We start from the raw sequence: 15,076 nt of genomic DNA, 5'->3' as shown, positions 1-15,076 counted from the left end.
CTTCTTCATGATGAACCTATCAACTTTTTCTCTCAAGGTTGGATTTTGTATCAGAGACAAATTATACAACATTTCTCCATCGGCTTCATGCTTTTCTTCCAAAGTTGCGGTATTCCCATAATCAATATCGTGTCTCATGCACATTTCAGCAACCCTATTGATGTGCTGACTCCATGATTTAGGATTGTCTGCCTCATCTAATCTTTTATCCAAGTTTGAACCTGGAGCACAGAAAGAATATCCCGGTAGATGTAATTTCCCTGTTATTCCAGTAGTTGTAAATTTACTTCCTGATAAAAACTTTTGTTTTTGTCCTCTGAGTTTGTGTTTGGAGATAAATTGATTTTTTTTTTGAACCACACACCGAACATATACCTTTTTGTATAACCCTGTTATTTTTACTTTTAAAATATGAAATATTTTTCGTGTTAGTTTTCTTTTTACATTTGAGACAATAACTCATTTATTTATGAGAAAAATTCCAACAGAGTGCGAAAACCTTTTTGGTGTCCAACATGCACATTTGAATCTTGATTTTTAAAACATAAAGAATCCTTTTGAAATGCCTTTACTCTCTCCTCCATTTATTTAAGAAAAAAAATGAAAAAATTTAATCAAAATTAATATCTTGTCCTTGAAAACGATGTCAATCGTCTTCTCGAAAATATCGAAAATAGACTTGTCAATTCTTTGTTTTCCTCCTCGGTGAGTTGAGATTTATTTATTTTCTGTAATACCTCCAATCTTTTCTTAATCTCACTGGTTTCCATATTTTCATATTTATTCATTCTTGCTCTTTCCTCCCTCTCCTCCCTCTCTTCCTCCCTCTTCTCTCTTTCCTCCTGCTCTCTCTGTTCTCGTCCTCTCCTCCTTCTCTCTCTTCTCCCTCTCCTCCTTTTCTTCCTCTTCTCTCTCTTCAACTCCTTCCTCGTCCCTTACTATCCTTGAATCGCTTACACCCCAAAGAATATCATACATATATTCATCGGGATTTCTTGTTATTCCTGTATCCAAAATAATTTTTTTAACAACAGGAAACCAATAAAATTTCTTTTGAATTCCCCAAAAAGCCTTCCGTTTTCTTAACTTTATAATTTTTTCATTATTTAACATTCCAATTAAATCTAAAGTTGTCGGTTTATCAACATCAACATAATGCCAATCTTTTATTGAAAATACCTCATTCTTATGTTGAAGAACATATTTATTAAAATAAGGAATACTCTTTTCTTGAAGGTATGCTTGGACACAGCAATGGTAATTTTCTTGAAGTCTTCTTGCTGTTATTTATGTATTAGAAATATCTGTTAGAATAATATTATGACACGAAACACCTCCCCATCTTCCCATAGTTAAATCATTTTGTATTTCCCAACTTATTATATATAATCCTGTTTTTTCTGTTTTCATGATATAAACTCGGGCAAAACCATTATTATATTTACCCTAATTAAATCATTTTATTTGTTGTTTACTAATCGTGGCTCCACAAAACTCATTCTCTATACCAAGTGGATAATATTCTTCCTTACAAGATTGATTTAATTGTTCCAGGTCTTTTCGGTCAATTTTAAATGACCAATTATACCCTAAATCATTCATATCATACCCCCATTGTTCTATTCTCATACAAACGATACGCCCTTCTTTATAAAAATTTATTTTAATTCGAACTGTGAATTCTGTATGACCTGGAGATAAAATCAACACTTCTGTGTCTTTGGAATACATGGCCGTTTTATTTAAGGATATATATTTTGATAAATCACTTCATCACACTGCCATTCGCGTCAGTCAGGCTTGGATAATTTTTTTAATTTATAAGTATTTTTCATATTAATATTTTTTTGTTTTACGACATTTATGTCGTTCAGCCTGTGCTTTTGTGTAATAATTTGATAAATCAATATCCAGTTCTTGGGATACACCAAAGATAGAACCAACTTTACCAACATAAGTCATTTATATGAGATTAAAAATAATGTCATAAAAAAATTTCTTTTTGTAAAGTTGAAATAACACATACAGACATAATTGACCACAACACTTGGAATTTCATTCTTGAACTTGAAATGTTTGATAAACACCATTCTGTAAGAACTTTATGACTTCAACAGGTGGTGGAAGACCAAAACTATCAAAATAATATTTGTCTTGACTATAAATAATACAAACCCAATGAGAACCGTTCCCATTATTTTCTTCGAAGTTCATAATAATATTCTTTGTATGTTTAGGCATGTTTGTTAATTCATCTCTCATACAAATAACCACATTATGAATTCTTAATTTCTTATAATATTTGACAGTTGTAAATTTGATGTTGTATTCTTTCCAAATTCTTTTAACCACTCATCAACGCTCATTTATTTATTAGAAAGATAAAATCCATCACCTCTTTTAGTTAATTTTAAACCTGCTTGCGCGATGGAAGAAAGCATATCTCCAACTAACAATCTCGCTTTATCAGGCAGACCTTCAAGTTTCTCAGCAAAATCTACAATTACACCACCTCAACTAATTTGTTTCTCCAACTCTTTGTTATGTCTATCCAATTCTTTTTGAGCCCGGAGTTGAGCCTTCCTTTCGTTGGCAGTTTTCACAGGCGTTGAAATACCACCCGTCAATGCTCCAACCGCACTTAAACCAGCAAATAAAGGAATTAGAAATGGGAGAAATCCCCCACTCGTGTCTCTTGTTGAATATTTTTTTAACATTGGTTTTGTCATTTTAATTTTAAGTGAGCCAATATTGTTCAAGATTTTAACCTGTTCTCTTGTGAGCAAAACATCAATTCTGACTGCTCCTTTTCTCTGAAATGAATAACATTAATCGTTCAAGGCTTTTGATTTTGAACATAAGATGATAGTTTATGAAGATTGATTTGATTAACATATACCCCAGTTGGTACTTTGCCACTCATTTATTTAACAAAAAATTACATGAGACTAATATTAACACCATTATCTGTATTAATCTGCAATTCTGTTTGTTCCAAAAGCAAACCATATGTATCAACTTCTTCACTCTCTCCTCTTTCAATGTATGGGGAAGTATCCACTTGATTAGAATTTATAGTTTCCTTTTGAGCAGTCATGTCAAACGCATAGATTGTATACAAACATTTAAATGCTGTCATATCCAAAATAGGTTCTTTCTTTCCATTACTTTCACACACGTATTGGAAAGACTCGAATGCTTCAGCAAAATCATTTTTTCCCCAATTAATTTCCAATCTATCTCGTGGATAAAATGTTCCATCGAGAGAAACACGAAGTTGTTTCACCTTTGCATTATCACTCAATGCATTATACTTATCAGTCGCAGCATCACCATCTGGTTTTTAAAAAAATGATCCATAGATATCGTGGCTTTCCTTCCAGAACACCCAAATTCCACGTGTTAGTGGTTTGGTTTAGTTTAATGTGTTGAGATCTTCTTTTGAGGGATGATACACTCAGTGGTTTCTTTGAGTTAAGTCTTCTATTCAACATCTCTTCTGTTTTAAGATTAGGAGTATATTCACGAAGATACCAACTCATTTCATCAATTACAAATTTATTCTGATCACCAAAAGCACTTCCAACACCAAAAAGTAATCTATTTTCATTATCATTCCTTTGCAGTTGAAATCTAATTTTAAGACTGACTATACAGAACTTTATCCTGATCACAAAATCCAAATATACCTTCAAGAGGAACTACCACAGTAAAACTATTAACTGCTTTTGTATCATCATTATACGCTCCTTTCCTTTGAATATATCCAGGATCTGTGGTTGTTCCCATTGACACATCAGGAATAAAACCTTCGACAGATCCCTTTCCTATTCTATCACTGAATGAATATAGTGTAAATTTCATCATTTCAGATAAAGCAGACATAATCAACCGCTTCAACTTCTTGTGTTCCAATGTACAAACGAACACTATCAAACATTTTCCAGCAGAAATAATTTACGAGTGGAGCATTTGTGTTATTCCCAGTCTTATTGAATTTAAATTTACACAACAAGAAACTTTCGAATAGATTCAAATAAGTTTGTTGATTATTTATTTCAAAACTTTTTGTACCATTTGCATTCCAGTCTGTTCCAGTGATTGCATTTTCCTTGAAGTGAACTTTTTTAGTGGAGTTTGAGATGACAATTGTATTATCCAAATCATCAATATTATCAATTGCTTCCATACTTGTATTTATTTAGGAAAAAAGATGTTAAAACTTTTGAAACCCTGACCCAAGTATTTGAATTATTTTCTGTCGTTCTTGGGGAGACAACCGAGTTTTGCCTTTCTTAATTTCTTTTATTGCTTGTAATTTATGAGATTCCTTTTGGGCATCTTTTATGCTCTTTACAGCACCTGCTACATTTCCCACAGCAGAAGCAGTTGAACCAATTAGGTCTTTATGTTTTAGAATAGTTGAACCGATACCCATTAGAGTATCAATTATCCCATCTCCTCTAAATTGATGTCCGACACCCCTTTGTCTCTTAGGTTTATAGTATCCTCTACCAAGATACATACTGCCACCCTTGTGGTATGGGGAAAAGAACATCCCATCCCCTGTAATTATTTTATATTTTCCCAACTCGTGTTTCCTCACAATAACCATCGTATTTATTTATTGGAAAACTTCACGTCGGTGAATTCTGTTGGATATAACTTCTCCATTAAAAGAAATCGTACGATTATCTTGGTCGGTTATCTTAAAATTTACTTTGTGTATGGTTTTTCCTGACAGAGGGAGATAAACCAGATTTTTGGGTACCATATTGAATTTATAACCAATTGGGGTTGAGTATGCGCTGACTGAAAATATTGCATTTGTTTTTATTCCATCATTATAAGCACAATCAATCAAATCACAGAGGATTAATACCGAATTTATTCCTGAGGATATTTGAATGACATTATCACTGTAAAACGTCCCATTAGTTTCAATCTTTTTGGAGGAGAAACCCAATCACTCTCTAAATGAATTATCTGTTGTGAAATCAACCTTGTAGTTATTTTTAAGTTTAATCGTTGATTTTGAAGTATGTTTTTGAATGTCTATAACAATATTTTTTGGTTCATCACCCTGTTCTTTCATAAGACGAGCAATTTCGGAAGATATTTGAGAAATCTCATATGCTCCGGGTTAGACTGTTATAGTTTTGTATCCACTTCCCGGATTATAACTAAACTTGTCATTTTTCTCAGTTATATTAAATAAGGTATTATAAGTTTCCATGGACAATAAAGATGCCTCATATTCTTTTGTTGGGTCAGGTTGTAATGGGTATGGGAATGAAGATGTGTAGTCGCTTGTTTTGAAATTAAAACTCAGGATTGTGCTTCTCATCTTTATTTAATATGAGACAAAATGTCTTCATATTGAAATTTATTAATTATTTTCATGTTCCTCAACTGGTCTAAAATGGCTGATGCTTCATGAAAACAATTGTTATTTCCAGCCTTCTTACTACCTAACAACAATAACAGTCTATTAACGAATTGCGATGGCTCATTTGGAAGAAAACTAGCACCTGAACCAGGCCTACTTAAAGACTGAACAATGTGTTTCTCCTTCTCGTTATTGCTACGTTTACCAGAAAGACGAACCCTATAATCAACAGAGTTCAGCAAATCAATATATACTCTATCATCATTATTTTCATTATCCAATGGTTTATTAAAATACTTTGATTCATTCCTCACAGTTGAAGCTTGTCTTCCATCTTTTGTGAGAAGAAAAATTAATCTGGGGGTTTGTTTAACAGAGGGATGAGCAGAACTCAAGAACCTTAATTCATCATTAAATATCAATACCTTTTCTTGAACAAGATGAAATATTACTGGTTGTTCTGTTGGAATGAGTCCTGCTTTGGTTATTGAATCCGTTGAATATTCATTGTTTTGAAGAGCATTCACAATATAATCAGGGGGTTGATTTTTCTCTTCCAGTTGTTGAAATAATCCCTCATCATCATATTCTAATTCTCCGATATGCTCTAATTCTTCCTCCGTCATTTGACTGAAATCTTTTTTTTGTCATTTGAAGTTTTTTAGGAGTATATTCTATTGTGGGAAATGTGGAAACATCTACAATTTTATTTTGGAAGTTTTTAAAAGTAGTTTAAAATATTTTTCTTGTTTTCTTTCAAATGCTTCTTCACCCGTTAGTTTATGTCTGTGTTTCTTCTTTATGTCTTCCTGTTGTTTTACAACTTTTGAAACCAACTCGATCCTTAAATCTTCTTGCTCTTTCTTTCGCATCCATTTATTTATTGGAAAATATCATTTAATATCTCATCTTGTTTCACAACAATATATTTATATTTTTCAGTCGGGTGCTTCATGTAATCCCCAAATTCCTTTTTACTACATATTGTATAACAATTATCTCTCCAAAAATTGCTTATATCTATTGAATTTAACTTGAATAAAATAAAAGTATTAGCATTGTTTCTGATGGAACGACGAGGAAGTTGAAAGTACGATTGACTAAGACAAATACAATTACAAGAAGAATGTCTCCCTCTTGTGTCGTCGCTGTCCATTACCATTTGGTTTCTCTCATTAACACAATCATCAAAGATACAACGAGGTTCTTTTTTGATTTATCCAAATCTTGGGGAGACGGTATATCATCCGTATTATCACGAAGAATACAAGTTATCAGTTTTTATTTCTTTTCACATCTCTGTGTATCATAAAATAGTTGTATTATATCTTCAATGTTATAATCATTTAGGTTTTTTTGAAGTTTAAATAAACTGATTATATCTTCTTTTTGAAGACCAGCATTAATACCTTGTGAGAACTCTGGTTGAAAACTCGACTTTGTGAAAATTATTGAATTATCATCATCTAAAAAGTTGGGAGTCAGGAGCATCTTCCAAAGTAATCAGGTTTTTCCACATCCGCTTGAACCAACTATGAGGCATCTTAATGAATTCGGAAGATTTTTATGATTGTTAAATTTTATCTTATTTTCCCAAATGGGTAAAAAATCATTCATTTATATATTTGGATAACAGGTTATTTAATTTCTTGTTGGCATTTTTAGAAACTCTATATTTTAACCTAAGTTTGGGTTTAATAACAAGATAATCCATTATTTTATTTATGCAATATCTTGTGTTGATATTTCCCTGAAAATCACATCCATGAATAATATATAACAACAATCCTTTGAAAATTTCTCAGTTTCTTCAGTTTCTAATAAGTTCAGTTTCTTCCCTTGTAAGGAAAGGTGTGTTATCACCCTCATACTTTCCATTCATTTCTCTAATGAATCTTGAAAAGTAATTCATTTTTTGTGTAAATCTAAAAGAAATATTTTCCTTTTTATATTTTTTTATTATCATTAATTAGAAGATTTTCACAGAATATACATTGTTTATAGGCTTTTGACTCGTTGTTTAATCCCACTCTATCACACGCAGGACAATTATCAAATTTGCCCTATGGAGAATCAAGGAAATCTCGCATATTTATAAAGTAAAACTTTACTTAAACTAAAGTTCATCTTCAGAATCGTCTATAAAACTGTCATAATCACTCTCATAATCTTCAAAATCTTCAGTTGAATATTGACTCATATTTAATTCGTAGAAACAACATTACCATTTATATCTATATACTTTTTTTCATTTTCAGATTCAACGACACCATTTTTAAAATTAAAGGTAAATTTAAAATGATCTTTAACTACAATAGAACGAAATCTCATTTCACTTGATATATTAACATTCTTTATTTCATCAGGATTTACATATTTAGGGTTGTTGAAAAAAATACAAATTTCTCCTTGCATATTACAGATGGTCTTAGCTTTTCTTTCTGAAGCTTCATCCATAAGGTTTTTATTTTTTGATACTTTTTCTTGTTTCATTGCTTTTTCTAGTTTTGAATATATTACCAGAAAGAGAGGAGAAACTTTTGTTAGAGATACTTTAATTGATGTTCTTCCAGGTATCCTAAAAGCCCTTCCACTGAAGGAAATTGAATAACTCATCTTATCCACCATAATTGTTTTTATCCAATCGTTGTTATATTTATCTTTGTTCAGTTTTACATCCTTGACATATTTCTCAGTATCTTTTATAAATGAAGAGATTGATTGAAACTTGTCTTTTGTATCTTGAAACATTGTATTTATGAAGTGAAAAAAGTTGGAGGATAAAATGGTTTTAAGCACAGATTCACCTATAAATTAAACGAAATTTTCATCAAGAAAATTTTAGTTTAAGCAAAGTTTTATTATACAAATATGGTGAATACAACGCACTGCAATGTTTGTAATCACGAATATAAACATTATAACAAACACCTTCAAACCAACAAACATATATTTAATCTATTTCATCAAATATCTCCTCTTGAGCTGGAAAGAAAACATTGTGATATCTGCTGAAAGGATGTTTTGAAGAGTCATTGTAAGAATCACCTTCAAAAACAAAAACACAAGAAAAATGAGTTTAAAGTAAAGGGAGACTTATATTGAAAACACTGATAGGGCATTTAAAGGGCATATAAAAATAAGGATTTTTCAATTTGGAGAACCCAGCCAATCTTCAATAGCTGAAGCAATTGAAATAGTGAAACCTGATGTTGAAAAAGTTATTAAAAAGACATTTAAAGAAATGAAAACTTTAAAGTTTTATATGGCAGTGAAAATGATTTGTGAAAACTCTAACAGCAAATAAACTCCTTATATGAGAACAGATCTTCATTTTATAACATCATTTCAAGATTTTTTGAATAGTGAGGTTTATGAAGAACTATCAAGACAAGAGGAGGATGTTGATAATACAGTGGTAGGAAGTGGATTTAATATTTTAAAAAATCATCTTTTTAGATAAACACATTCTAAAATCAAACCCTCTTAAAGCTTCTTCTTATATTGAATTTCCAAAATAAATAAAACTAAAGAAGGCAGTTGTTAATATTAAGAACAATGATAATAAATGTTTTCTTTGGTCTGTTCTTGCTCACTTTCATCAACCAAATTGTAATTCAGAAAGAGTAAAACAATACATGAAATATGAGAATACCTTGGACATTAAAGATTTTAAATTCCCAATGCCACAAACAGATATTCCTAAATTTGAGAAAAAGAACAATCTTTCTATCAATGTATATGGATTAACGGATACAAACAAAGTTCAAATATTAAAAATTTCAAACAACTATAAAAATGAAGAAACACACATTGATCTTTTCTATTTTAGTGTTGGAAAGTATTCACATTATACATACATCAATAATTAATCAAGATTAATCTCTTCTCAGGTATTCAGAACAGCAAACAAAATATATCCTAGTAAGCGATGTCTTAATTCATTTCATACAAAAGAACGATTAGAACAACATTCAAAATATTGTAGTAATCATAAATCAGCTGTAATTACAATGCCTAAACCTGGTGAAAAGATTTATTTTGAAAATTATAATAAATCTATCATGCACCCATTTGTGATATACGCTGATTTTGATTGTATCCTAATAAAGATAAATACTGCTTCTCCTTCTCCAAAAGAATCATATACAAATAAATATCAAAAACGTATTCCTTGTGGTGTCTGTTATTAGAGCAAATCATCTGTTGGAGAAAAGTATAATAAACTTGAACATTATAGTGGAAAAAAAAAGCTTCACAAGAGTTTGCAAAATGATTTGAAAAGGATTGTATAAGACTAACTAAATTAATGAAAGAAACAAATGAACCGATGAAATTAACCGAAGAAGAAAAATTAGAATTGAGAAAGAACAATATCTGTCATATGTGTGAGGAGGCAATTGAGGAGTCTAAAGTTCGGGATCATTGTCATCTTACTGGTAAATATAGAGGTCCCGCTCATTCCTGTTGTCATCTTAATTATAAATTTCCTTCTTTTATTCCAGTCTTTCTTCACAACAGAGCCAACTGTGATACACATCTATTTATAAATGAACTTTCAAAAACACCAGGGAATATTTCTGCCATAAAAAACACAAGTCAAAAGTATATTTCATTTACAAAAATTATATTCACAAAACCTTTAACTCGTATTAGGTTTCAAGATTCTTACAAGTTCATGGGAGCACCACAAGCCTAACGAGCATCAAATCTAAGCTCCACGGCATCTTTTCCAAATCTTAATTCATTCTTTCCAAAAGAGGAAATTCTAACTAAAGAGGAAATTCAGATGAAAGAGAGATTTAAAAGTAAAGATGAAATTCTAATTAATGAGGAAATTAATGAAGAAATTCCAACTGAAGATGAAATTCTAATTATAAAGAAAATTCAAACAATGAATTAAATTCTAACTTAAGAGGAAATTCTGATTAAAGATGAAATTCTGATTAAAGAGGGAATTCTAACTGGAGAGATAATTCAAACAAGGAATGAAATTCAAAGCAAAGAGAAAATTCTTGCAAGTCTGGGAATTTATCCTTATGATTATATGGATTCATTTATGAGATTCAAAGAAACACAACTTCCTACAAAAGAAAGTTTCTACAATAACCTTTATGAAGAAGAGATAAGTGATAAGGAATATAAACAAACACGCACAAGAAATTTGGAAAATATTTAAGACAAAGAACCTTGGAGAATATCATGATTTCTATCTAAAAACAGATGTTTTATTGTTAGCTGATGGGTTTGTAGCTTTTAGATCAATCTGTCATAATAAAAATGGTTATGGATTAGATCCTGCCCACTATTTCACAGCTCCTGGTTTAGCTTGGAGTGCAATGTTGAAAATGACAAAACAAGATATAGATTTAATCACCGATGTAGATCTGCTTTTGATGATTGAGAAGTCTAAGAGAGGTGGAATATCACAAGTATGTACAAAAAGATATGCTAAAGCAAATAACAAATATCTTCCCAATTATGATAGTGAAAAAGATAGTAATTATTTGATGTATTTTGATGCTAATAATTTGTATGGATGGGCAATGTCTCAGTCTCTGCCTTATGGTAAATTAGAGTGGGTGGAAGAAAAGGATTATGAAAAGGCTTTGATGAATATTGTTATTTCTTCTCAAGAGGAATTGAATGAGGAAGAAGAAGGTTATTATTTTGAAGTTGATTTGAGGGACCCGAGTGATCTTCATAATAAGCATGAAGACCTTCCTTTTGCATGTGAGAAAAAAAAACCCCAAAGAAAGAATGGTTAAGTGATTATCATAAAAGTTTTAATATTAAAGGCAAATCAACAGAAAAGTTATTAACAACATTCCATGATAAAGAGGGACATGTTTTGCATCAGAGAAGCTTGAAACAGTTTTTGAGAGATGGATTGAGAGTTGCTAAAATTCATAGAGTTTTAAAATTTAAACAAAGTCCTTGGATGAAAAAGTATATTAAATTCAATACAGATACGAGAACAAATACAAAAGTAAAATTTGAAGGGGAATTCTATAAATTGATGAATAATGCTGTCTTTGGAAAGACAATGGAGAATGTAAGAAACAGGCAAAACATTAGATTTGCAACATCTTCGAAAGAAGCTTCTTGATTGATAAATAAACCAAGTTTTAAGAGAGAAGAGGTTTTTTCAGAGAACTTCTCTGCTATTCATATGGAAAAGGAAAGTATTGTAATGGATAAACCAATTTATATTGGGACAGCAGTTCTTGATTTATCAAAGATATTGATGTATGATTTTTTGTGTAATGGCTTAAAGAAAGAGTATGGTGAAAATGTTTCATTGTTGAATATGGACACTGATAGTTCTATCCTAGATATAAAAACTGATGATGTTTTTAAAGATATGAAGAAAAATATTGGAGTATATGATACAAGTAATTTTCGTCAGACGAGTGAGTTATTTTCGAAAAAGAATGAAAAGGTTATTGGTAAGTTTAAGGATGAGTTGGGTGGAAAAGTAATGAGTGAGTTTATTGGATTGAGAACAAAGGCATATGCTTAAAAGTATGGTGATCAGATTGATAAGCGGTTAAAGGGAATAAAGAAATATGTAATAAAGAAATCAATAACGTTTAGAAATTATTATAATTGTTTGATGAACAAGAAAGAAGAATACAGGAAAACGAATAAAATAAGAAGTTATAAGCATAAGATATATAGTGAAGAAGTAAATAAAAAGGCATTCGGAGCCTTTGATGATAAGCGACTTATTTTAGATAATGGAATAGATTGTGTTCCATATGGATATTGTATGTTAGAGTGTATAGAGTAGATTGTGTTTTAAAGATGGGAAGATGGGATGGGGTTTTTAAGGGTTACCGCCATGTTTTTTCAGGTCAGGTCAGGTATGGGAGCATGTGCCAGAACAGCACGTCGCTGCGTCCACTTTCCGCCGGTACTCCAGGGGCCTCCGTCTGGCCATCCCCCAGGCAGATGCCAGGCCCATCCCCATCTCCTTGAGATGATGGTCAACCTGTTGCAACCATGAGGCACGTGGTCGACCCACTGGCCTCCTCCACTCATGAGACTCCCTCGCTGAGAGAATCTGGTGAGCAGGATCAGAGTCAGGAAAACGAGCCACATGTCCATACAGCCGCAACTGACGCTCACGGACTATGCAGGTAACAAATCTCATCCGAGTCTCTCTCAGCAACCGCTCGTTGGACACAAAATCCGACCAGCGATAGCCAAGGATTCTACGAAGAGACCTGGTACCAAAGGAATTAAGTCTCCGTCTCAGATCCTTGGTCAGAGTCCAAGTCTCGCACCCATAGAGCAAGACTGGAAGTACCAAGGACCTGAAGACTCGGACTTTCGTCCTCCCGCACAGGTACCGGCAGCGCCACACTCCATGATCCAGTGAATCCATGACTCCCCAGGCCCGACCCAGACGTCTATTGACCTCTGACTCGCAGCCAGCAGAGACATGAATATCACTGCCAAGGTAAGTGAATCTCTCCACGACCTCAACATCCTCACCACAAACAGACACAGACAGGACAGCAGCATCCAAGATGTCACCGAAAGCCTGGATCTTAGTTTTGACCCAAGAAACCCGTAATCCCAACGGCTCTGACTCCTCATTCAGCACCTCGAGGGCCCCCAAGAGGATGTCTAAAGTCTCCGCAAAGATGACTGCATCATCTGCAAAGTCAAGGTCCGAGATCTTGACATTCCCAAATGACGCACCGCAACTTGATCTCTCCGACATCCTCCCTAGAATCCAGTCCATACAAGTGCTGAAAAGTGTGGGGGCAAGTACACATCCCTGACGAACTCCAGTAACAACTGGAAATAAGTCAGAGATGGTACCACCACACTTCACAGCACTCTCAGTACCAGAGTAGAGTTCAGACATCAGATCGATCAGTTTTGGTGGCACCCCACGAAGACCACGAATCCTCCAGAGGACATCCCGATTCACTGAATCAAACGCTTTACAGACATCAACATAGGCTGCAAGCAGCCCCTGCCAAAACTCTCGTCTGCGTTTGGTGAGGACACGAAGTGCAAGGATACGGTCAATCGTTGACCTGTTTGGTGTAAAGCCTGACTGCTCTGGACGCTGGTGCTCAAGCAGATGGTGGCGAACCCTATTGAGAATTATCCGAGCAAAGACCTTGCCCGGCACTGAAGCAGCGTCACCCCTCGGTAGTTGTTGCAGTCTTGGCGATCACCCTTCCCTTTCCAGAGAGGGACAACAAGGCCCCTCTTCCAGTCTGTTGGGATGATGCCTGTGTTCCAGGCAGAGCACAAAACTGCATGCAACGACACGAGTGCAGCATTTCCACCAGCCTTGAGAAGTTCGGCATGGATGCCACAGATCCCTGGAGCTTTGCCCCGTTTCAACTGGTTCACCGCAGCCCGTGTTTCCACAAGCGTAGGTGGACCACAGTTGATTCGAGGGTCAGCAACAGGGATTGTAACACCCTTGACGTCCAACTCGACAGTTGGGGGATCAGCCTGGTACAACCGCTCAAAGTAACCGGCCCAGCGGGCCTTCACTTCAGACTCCTCTGTCAAGAGCCTACCACTCTCGGCTCGAACTGTAGTGCTCCGAGGGATGGGCTTGGATGAACGTAATGAGCGAATTCCCCTGTAAGCGGGACGAGAATCAGCTGTCCACAGGTGATGCTCTACCCCCTCACAGATTCCTCGCACATAGGCCTCCTTGTCCACCCTCAGTGCACGTACAGTTTTACGCCTCAGCTCCCTGAACAGCTCAGCTCTGCCATTCAGCCTGGCCCTGCGACTCTGGTCAATGGTATCCAGTGTCCCTTGAGAGACAAAATTCTTCTTTGCCCTGCGGTGAGCTCCAAGGCATCCACCGGCAACATCAAGGACGGTGGTCTTGAAGGCGCTCCACAACTCTTCAGGACCCCCCAAAGCACCCAGACCCCCCAAATGTCCACTCAGCCTGTTCGCAAACTCCTCAGCGACTCTCTCATCCCTGAGCTTGGCAACATCCAGCCTCGGCTGGGATGGTACCATTTTCCAGGATTTAAGGTGCAGCTTTAGAGTTGCTACAACAAGCCTGTGGTCAGTATTGAGGAACTGAGCACTCCGGTAGACCCTGCAGTTCTGGATCATCCTCCAACGACCGTCAATGAGGACATGGTCAATCTCCGTTGCCACACCGCCAGCGTTGGAATACCAAGTCCAGCGATGAGCTTGTGGGCGCTGAAACCATGAACCAGCCACCCTAAGTCCATGACTTCTTGCAAAGTCAAGGAACTTAGTGCTATTCTGGTTCATAGTTCCTGACCCATGGGGACCAACACACACCTCATAACCGTCCCTATCAGTTCCAGTCGATGCATTGAAATCCCCCAAGACTAGAAGTGTATCTCGTCTGGGGCACTGATCAACCACAGACTCGAGTGTGGTGTAGAATGCGTCCTTAACGGTGAGATCACTCGCCTCAGTCGGAGCATAAACAGAGAACAGGGAAATGACACCTAAGGAGTGACGAATCCTTAATCTCATAATACGCTCGTTGACCGGTGTTACCTCAATTATCATTGGGCTCAGCTTATTGGACACAGCTACAGCAACTCCTTGGGTATGGTAACCATCAGAGCGACCAGACCAATAGTAGGTGTAACCACCCACCATTATCTCGCCGCAATCCGGTCTCCGAACCTCAGAGAGAGCTGCAATCCCGAT

The sequence above is a fragment of the Eptatretus burgeri genome, chromosome 12 (genome assembly GCF_056783735.1).
Source record: "Eptatretus burgeri isolate ZD-2024b chromosome 12, Ebu_testis_v1, whole genome shotgun sequence".
Lineage (NCBI taxonomy): Eukaryota > Metazoa > Chordata > Myxini > Myxiniformes > Myxinidae > Eptatretus > Eptatretus burgeri.
The sequence above is the reverse complement of the archived record's forward strand: the minus strand, read 5'-3'. Positions refer to the sequence as shown.